We start from the raw sequence: 9,191 nt of genomic DNA, 5'->3' as shown, positions 1-9,191 counted from the left end.
ATCAGGAAGAAATAGAAAATATGAACAGACCAATCACAAGCACTGAAATTGACACTGTGATTAAAAATCTTCCAACAAACAAAAGCCCAGGACAATATGGCTTCACAGGTGAATTCTATCAAACATTTAGAGAAGAGCTAACACCTATCCTTCTCAAACTCTTTCAAAATTTGCAGAGGGAGGAGTACTCCCAAATCCATTCTGTGAGGACACCATCACTCTGATACAAAAACCAGACAGAGATATCACAAAAAAAAATTACAGGCTAATATTACTGATGAACATAGATGTAAAAATCCTCAACAAAATTATAGCAAACCGAACCCAACAACATTTAAAAGGATTATACACCATGATCAAGTGGGATTCATCCCAGGGATGTAAGGATTCTTCAATATATGAAAATCAATAAATGTGATACACCATATTAAGAAACTGAAGACTAGAACCATATGATCATCTCAATAGTTGCAGAAAAAGCTTTGACAAAATTCAATAACCATTTATGATAAAAACTTCCCATAAAATGGGCATACAGGGAAGCTACCTCAACATAATAAACGCCATATATGACAGACCCACAGCAAACATTATTCTCAATGGTGAAAAACTGAAAGCATTTCCTCTTGGATCAGGAACAAGACAAGACACCACTTTTATTCAACATAGTTTTGGAAGTGCTAGCTAAGGGAATAAGAGAAGAAAAAGAAGTAAAAGGGATTGAAATTGGAAAAGAAGTAAAACTGTCACTGTTTGCAGATGACATGATACTATACATATAAAATCCTAAAGATGCTACCAGAAACTTAGTAGAGCTAATCAATGAATTTAGTAAAGTCCCAGGATACAAAATTTATACACAGAAATCTCTTGCATTCCTATACACTAACAACAAAAGATCAGAAAAAGAAATTAAGGAAACAATCCGATTTACCATTGCAACAAAAAGAATAAGATACCTAGGAATAAACCTAACTAAGGAGGTCAAGCCCTGTATTCAGAAAACTATAAGATACTGATGAAAGAAATCAAAGATGACACAAACAGAAGAAGAGATATACCATGTTCGTGGATTGGAAGAATCAGTATTGTGAAAATGATTATACTACCCAAAGCAATCCACAGATTCAATGCAATCCTTATCAAAATACCAATGGCATTTTTCATAGAACTAGAAGAAAAAAAATTACAATTTGTATGGAAACACAGAAGACCCAAAATAGCCAAAGTAATCTTGGGAAAGAAAAATAGAGCTGAAGGAATCAGGCGCCATGACTTCAGACTAGACTACAAAACTACAGTCATTAAGACAGTATGGCACTGGCACAAAAACAGAAATATAGATCAATGGAACAGGATAGAAAGCCCAGAGATAAAACCACACACCTATGGTCACCTTATCTTTGATAAAGGAGTCAAGAATATGCAATGGAGAAAAGACAGCCTCTTTAATAAGTGCTGCTTGGAAAACTGGACAGCTACATGTAAAAGAATGAAATTAGAACACTTCCTAACACCACCATACACAAAAATAAACTCAAAATGGATTAAAGACCTACATGTAAGGCCAGACACTCTAAAACTCTCAGAGGAAAGCATAGGCAGAACACTCTTTGACATAAATCACAGCAAGACCTTTTTTCCCCCACTTCCTAAAGTAATGAGAAAAGAAACAAAAATTAAACAAATGGGATCTAATTAAACTTAAAAGCTTTTGCACAGCAAAGGTAACCATAAACATGATGAAAAGACAACCCTCAGAATGGGAGAAAATACTTGCAAATGATACAACTGACAAATTATTAATCTCTAAAATATACAAAGAACTCATGCACTCAATATCAAAAAACAAACAACCCAATCTAAAAATGGGCAGAAGGCCTAAATAGACATCTCTCTAAAGAAGACATACAGATGGCCAAGAGGCATATGAAAATATGCTCAACATCACTAATTATTAGAGAAATGCAAAACGAAAGTACAGTGAGGTATCACCTCACACCGGTCAGAATGGCCGTCATCAAAAATCTACATACAGTAAATGCTGAAGAGGGTGTGAAGGAAAAGGAACCCTTTTGCACTATTTGTGGGAATGTAATTTGATACAGCCACTACAGAGAAGATTACGGAGCTTCCTTAGAAAACTAAAACTAGTACTACCATATAACCCAGCAATCCTACTACTGGGCAGATGCCCAGAGAAAACCATAATTCAAAAAGATATATGCACCCCAATGTTCATTGCAGCACTATTTACAATAACCAGGTCATGGAAACAACCTGAATGTCCATCAACAGAGGAATGGATAAAGAAGATGTGGTACATATATACAATGGAATGTTACTCGGCCATAAAATGGAATGAAATTGGGTCATTTGTAGAGACGTGGATGGACCTAGAGACTGTTATACAGAATGAAGTAAGTCAGACAGATAAAAACAAATACTGTATATTAATGCATATATGTGGAATCTAGAAAAATGGTACAGATGATCTTATTTACAATGCAGAAGTAAAATCACAGACCTTGGGAACTAATGTATGGATACCAAGGGTTAAACATGTGGGTTGGTAGGAATTGGGAGGTTGGGATTGACATATATACACTATTGATACTATGTATAAAATAGATAATGAATGAGAACATACTGTATAGCTCTGGGAACTCTACTCGATGTTCTGTAGTGACCTAAATGAGAAGGAAATCCAAAAAGAGGGTTTATATGTATATGTATAGCTGCTCCACTTTGCTGTACAGAAGAAGCTAACAACATTGTTAAGCAACTGTACTCCAATAAAAATTAATTTAAAAATATAATGTGTCTTAATTTTAGATCTGCTTCTCTCTAGCTGTGTAACATTGGTTAAATTTTTATCCCTTTCTGGACTGTTAATATCTATAGCACCTTTGATTTGTAATATTTCATGAGTCTATAAATCTCAAACTATACATAGTCCAAACTATACTCTTGATCTTTCCCCACCGCCAAATCTGCTCTACTCTTGGTCTTTTCTATCTTAGTTGATGGTCTCTTCATCTTCCAGTTCCTTAGAACAGAGATGCTGGAGTCATTTTTGATCATTTTCCCTTATAGATCCCACTCTCTGTCAGGAAATCATGTTGGCTCTACATTCAAAATATGTCCAGAGTCTAGTGCTTTTCACCAATTCCATTACTGCCACCATAGTCCAAGGAATAAATTATCTCAGGCCTAGAATATCACAATATTTTAACTGGTTTTCCTGTGTTCTATCTTGCTCTCCTTAAATCTCTTCTTTTAGCAACCAGACAGATCTTTTAAAATAGAAATCAAATGACTTTCATCATCAGAGTAAAAGCCAAAATCCTGCTAATGATCTCAAGGTCCTGGATCTAGTCCCTGTTGCCTCTCTGATGTCATCTTCTACTTTCTCCCCTGCTCAATCTGTTATTCCAGCCTGAGAGGCTTCCTCATTTGTCCTTGAACACACCAAGCTAATTTGTGTCACAAGGTCTTCACACTAGCTCTTTCCTCTGACAGAAACACTTCTCCCAGAGTATCATCACCAAATCAGCAACATCAGTGTCATATGGGAAATTGTTAGAAATGCAAATCCTTCAGCACCATCAGAAAGCAACTAAAAATCAAAAATTCTGGAGATGAGATTTAGCAATGTGTGTTTTAAACAAGCAACCACCCCCACCGCTGATTCTGTTGCAAACTGACGTTTGAGAACCACTGGTGTAGACTTAACATTTAATTAAAAATATTAATTTTAACCTTTTCAAACTGCATTAGTATAAGAAATTCTTACCTTTCCTGCTCCATTTATTAGCGTAGTAACACTATTAAAATAATACTATAGAGTTTGTTTTAGGTCACAGCTTGATATTTTAAGGACCTGAGCATGTGAGATTCATCAGTACTTTTTGACATGACTGGTCTTTATTGCAGATTTTCCTCAGACATTATTACTTTTCTCACCCTAAGTAAGTAGTCCTTGTGCTTTCCATCTCTGTTTTTTCTCAGGCTGTTCCTGTCTCTTAAAATGTTATATTCACCTACATCTATTCAACTCTTACCCAACCCTCAAGGCCTACTTCAAAACCTACCTCCTTGTGGAAAGCTGTCTTGAATAATGCAGTTCAGAAGAATCACATTCTTTCTATTCTGAACTCTCTTGTAGCACTTAACAGCACTACTGCTTTATCTAATAGTTCTAAGAATATTTTCCATTTTCCTCTCCTTTGACTATAAATACTTGACAGCAAGGTTCATGTTTTGTATATCATATATCTTGTACACTACTCTAAACATACTGTCTGGGGATGTAGAGGTACTTACTACACCTTAAATGTATTAAATATTTTCTGAACAGCAATCCTAGATATGTCATGAATAAAGTCATCAGAACCAAACTTCTGAATATTAAACCTTCTTGGAAGCCACTTCATTTCAGCACCAAAATACCAGTGTTTACTAAAAGAGAATTCACAATGCATCAGCAAAACATTTCTCTTGTTTTGGCCTATCCTGCAGTACCATTTTCTAAACAATTACAAATCCTTGAGCTGAAGCCAACCTCAAGAAAACTGTTAAGGAAAATTCAAGTAGATATAAGCTGTATCTGGTGCCAAAGGGGGGAAAGGAGAGGAAAATTAATGGAAAATTAATGTTTGCCAAATGGAAGAGAGCAGATTTTAATTTGGTATGAAGTATTGATGATGACATCTGACTATCAGCATGTGGTAAGAAACACACCAAGTGATAAACCATAAGCCATAGAAGACCTTTTGCTGATATAAGGTTGCAGTGAGGTAGTGTTTGGTAGAAAAGGGCAGGTTGAATCAGTGCCATCTTTAGTGTAGAACAGTACCTCAGATTGCCCCAAGAAAGGCATAGGGCTAGGGAAATATCTCCTTCTACACCTCTCTAAGCATCAAGATTTGAATCCCCATGAAATCAGCTTGAAGTAAAAATCAAGGTCAAGCAGGAAGAGTCACTAATAGGTAACTGAGGGGGGAATGTGACTTCATAGACAAAGGGGCACTCTCACACTTTGTTCCTGAAAATAGGTGGAAGATGTTGTTATGGGATGACTCAAGTATAAATGTATCTCAGTTTTTTTGTTGTTTTTTAGCACAAGCTGAGAGTAACTCCTTCTTTTCCTCTCAGTTTGTCTCTTTTGCCATACCACCATCCCCAGAGGGCCAACAGTGTCTGCCTTGGCACTTCCAATCCATGAGGCTCTAGGACAAGCTCCAGGAGAATCAGGATGCAATAGTGTCCAGAACTCTGTAGACCTCTTCTCTCTGAAACACACAGTGGCACTCTGAAACATTTTGCCTATAGTCTTAATCATGTTGTCAATGGGATAAGATACAATGACACTGCAAATGTTGTTCAACCACCCGACAGTCTCTCTGACAATTGCCAAGCATCCCTTTAATCTTTCATATCCAATAATCTTGCATTTTGCTGAGTGTCAAAGTGCTGTCCAGGATATTTTAGGACTAGTTACTATAGCTTTAGTAATCCAAAAGAGCACCATGATTATAAGAAGCTTTGTTGGAATTTCTATGTTTCTGTATCATTTGCAGTCAGCAGTACTTTGTACATTGATATATTGATATACAAATAGAATTGTAAAGCAAATTAAAAACACTTTGAGCTCTTGCAGTTCTTTATTCCCCATATCGTGCCCTTTTCCCACCCACAAATACATTGAACATCTTGAAGATTAATTTTCAGACTTATGTCAGCAAGTCGTCCTCATGCAGTTATTGTATTTCCTCATGCAGCACTGTTGATTGGCATGTGTCTGTTGAAGGAGAAGTATCTTATTTCAAACAAAATACATGTCAGGTGCACATACTGGAATAAGGCACTTACCTGATGCAGAAGTAACAACCTTCAGTAATTTGATTTGGTTCAACTTATTGATTGGCACAAAGAAGCCAAAGGAATGTGAGTTGAGATGATTAACTGTGATAGTCAATTTTTCAAGTGAGGAAAAATACCATCAGCCTGACCAAAGAATTAACATGCAACTACTAAACATGCTCCAGGGGAATTTCAAAAAAGTAAACACAAACCAAAATAGCTTTATGAAAAAAGTCCTGTGAAGAAAAGTTATCTTCATATAAACATGACCAATTGAAATGGGCTAATTAGATTCACGATGTGAAACAAAGCTTCATTTATCATGGCCTGTGGGAATTTTAAGATAGAAATAATTCCCCCTAATGAAGATATTGCCGTGTGATATAGTGTCTTAACAGGATGGTCAGCTGTCTCTGCCTATTTGGACAAGTTTGGCATTGGGTTACCTCTCAGTTTAGTTGAATGAGAGGCCTCTTTTTGCTTTCCAGCAAACCGTTAGACTTTATTTGTTTAAAATGTTGCCCACCATTTATGGAATAAACATTTCCACTTCATTTTAATTTCATTTCATAGGAGAATAATAAAGACAGTACAGTTATTGGTCACAGCTGTGTTAATGTGTTGCATGTAACCTTAAGAATTATGCTGTCAAGCCCACAGAGCCAAGGTTTCTGGTTTTCCTTTACAATTTGGCTACAAGATAAAGGAGGAATTTTATTTTAAAATATTCATGCAAATTAAAAAATCTATCTTAAAACAGGCCTTTAAAGTAATAAAGACCCAAAATAACAAATTTGTGTCCAGAACGGCCAGCATGTTACAAGATAATTTTGGCATCATATTATAAAACACAAGGACTTTTTTTCTGACTCTGCATTTTTACATTTTGATGTAGTAGAGAGGTGATGATTTTATTGTTGATTTTCTCCAGGATAAGATGGAAACTTGTCTCTTTCCTCCTGAGAGTATTACAAGTTTTGTGAAATTTAACACTCATTGAAAAAAATCCTCATTGTTCATATCCATTTTGAACAATATAATTATAATTGGAATCTAAGGACGGGTGGGAATGCATAAAAAGAGGAAGTTTCCCTAAGTTTTTTTCTGTGGCAAAGTTGCTAAAAGATATTTAAATTTTTTTTAATATATGGTTCACTGGTGATGTCTCATGTAGAAAGGATCACTACATTTGAAAACAGAGATCACAAAATGTATATTGCTAGGTATAACAATGGCAAATTATTTCACTATATCATCCACTCCAGCATCTGGACAAATTTAGCAAGTAACAAAGACATCTTGCACTTACATCTGGAATATGTTTACCTCTATTGTTACAAGCAGGCAGACTAGCATAAAGGCAATCTTAAACTGAAGTGGAGAGTGATAACCTAGTAACCTTAGATTTTTACAAGTAATTAAACTAAGAAATTGTGTTGAGAAGTTATTCAAGTAAGGCTTGCTGAATTCATTTGAAATACACTAAAAAAGGAGTGCAAGAGATGAAACTAAGTCTGAGACACAATTAACAAAAAGTCTGTTTATTCATAAACTTGAAGCACAGGAACCCATTTGCCTTCACTTTTGTTTCAGCAGGGTTTCAAGGGTGCTAGAAAGAAAGTTTTATAGAGTAAAAAGAGGAAATACTAACACAGGGTATGATTGGCAAACTTTCTATTAAGTGGTTATTAACATTTTTTAATGGAAGACTTTCTGATTGGTCTTCAGATACTTTTGATAATCCTTGGTTGTTAGCAAGGAGGCAAGTGAGAAGTTTGGGGGTATATCAGAAGAAAGGATTGTTCAAAGTTTGAGGTAGAGGGTTTTCTATGGCTAGCATTTTCCTGAAATAAGTGGAGGTCGATGGGGTACATTTTTATAGAAATGGTCTTTATGAGACACTGACTGCCATAACAGGCATCATCCCATTATAATTCCATGCTTCCACTATGATTAGGAAGTGACTAATGTTCTGTACTAATGGCGTTCTTAATGTTTTCACACATTCTGGCAAGCATAAAATCACAAATTCCACAGTCTCACTGAGCCAACATACAGAGACACATACACATACTGATATATACATATGTGTGTACAAACACATATACATAAAACCCCCAACCTTTATCCCTTGTGCTTGAAGAGCTGGCTCTCAATAAACAACTGTTTAAGTTGGTTACACTGATCAAAAGACATCTTTTAATGAATCCCAGGCAACAAATCATAATGTTATGTGATCACTAGAGCAAATCATATAAAAAGAAAAATCTAATGCCAAATATATCATTGTAATACAATCCAACTTCAGAAAGTTTTTCATAACTTACAATGCAGGTGTATTTTATTTTGAGAGAAAAACAATGGAAATAAAAGAAATAATTGGATTGGGCCTTGTGGGTTAGAACATTTGTTACATCAAAAGTGACAAAAGGTTAATTATTACTGGTTGAAGTAACTATTTTTTTTAAGAGTTAGGTAGCTATCCCTGGATGGTTGGTCAGTATTATTATCATTAGCTCAATTATAGGGATGAATGTGACTTCCACTGCTTATTTTCATAATCATACTTAGGCCTGGCCAATACTCTACCATTACCACCATCTTCCTTTTATTAATATTTCATTTTGAATGACAATCCTCTATTTCCTCATTTACTGTGTTGAAATATACTGAACAGGGACATCTCATTGTATACTATCATAAAGAGACTTCTCAAAGTTTTTTCTTTAATTGGGCCCTACATACAATAAAACAGAGATCCACCATCTTTAACTGACATGGAAAGAGGTGAAAAAAAGGAGGAAATAAGATAGGCTAGGGCATACCCCACCCCACAGCCACCCTCATCCTCAGGACCTAAGAACACTACCTAGCTCAAGCATTATAGAGTAGTGGTTCAGGGTTTAGGTCCTAGAGCCAAAATTACCTGCATTCAAATTATGGATCTGCTGCTTTATTGCACATATAATCTTGAATAAGTTAATTATCTGTACCTTGATATCATCACTTGTAACTTGGAGTTAATATTAGCAACTCTCTTGGGGTTGTTGTAAAGATTAAGTTGAATTAATATATGCTAAGTACTTGAAAATTATGGCTGGCATAGTGGTATTTTAAACTAATTTAAGTTTAGCTTTTAAGTAATCACATGCATTGTGTTGATCAAATAATAGCTATCATTTATTGAACACTGACTACATGCCAGCTCCCTCACTGAGGGATCACTGCAGATGGGTTGGGCCCATTGCACACAGGTCCTTGTTCCTCTCAAGGTTACCTGTTCTACATGATTCTTTCTTTCTAGGTTCTGGTAACACTTTCTCTCC

This window comes from Monodon monoceros, unplaced genomic scaffold, assembly GCF_005190385.1.
Source record: "Monodon monoceros isolate NGI ecotype Baffin Bay Population unplaced genomic scaffold, NGI_Narwhal_1 Super_Scaffold_22, whole genome shotgun sequence".
Lineage (NCBI taxonomy): Eukaryota > Metazoa > Chordata > Mammalia > Artiodactyla > Monodontidae > Monodon > Monodon monoceros.
This window is presented reverse-complemented; position numbering follows the sequence as displayed.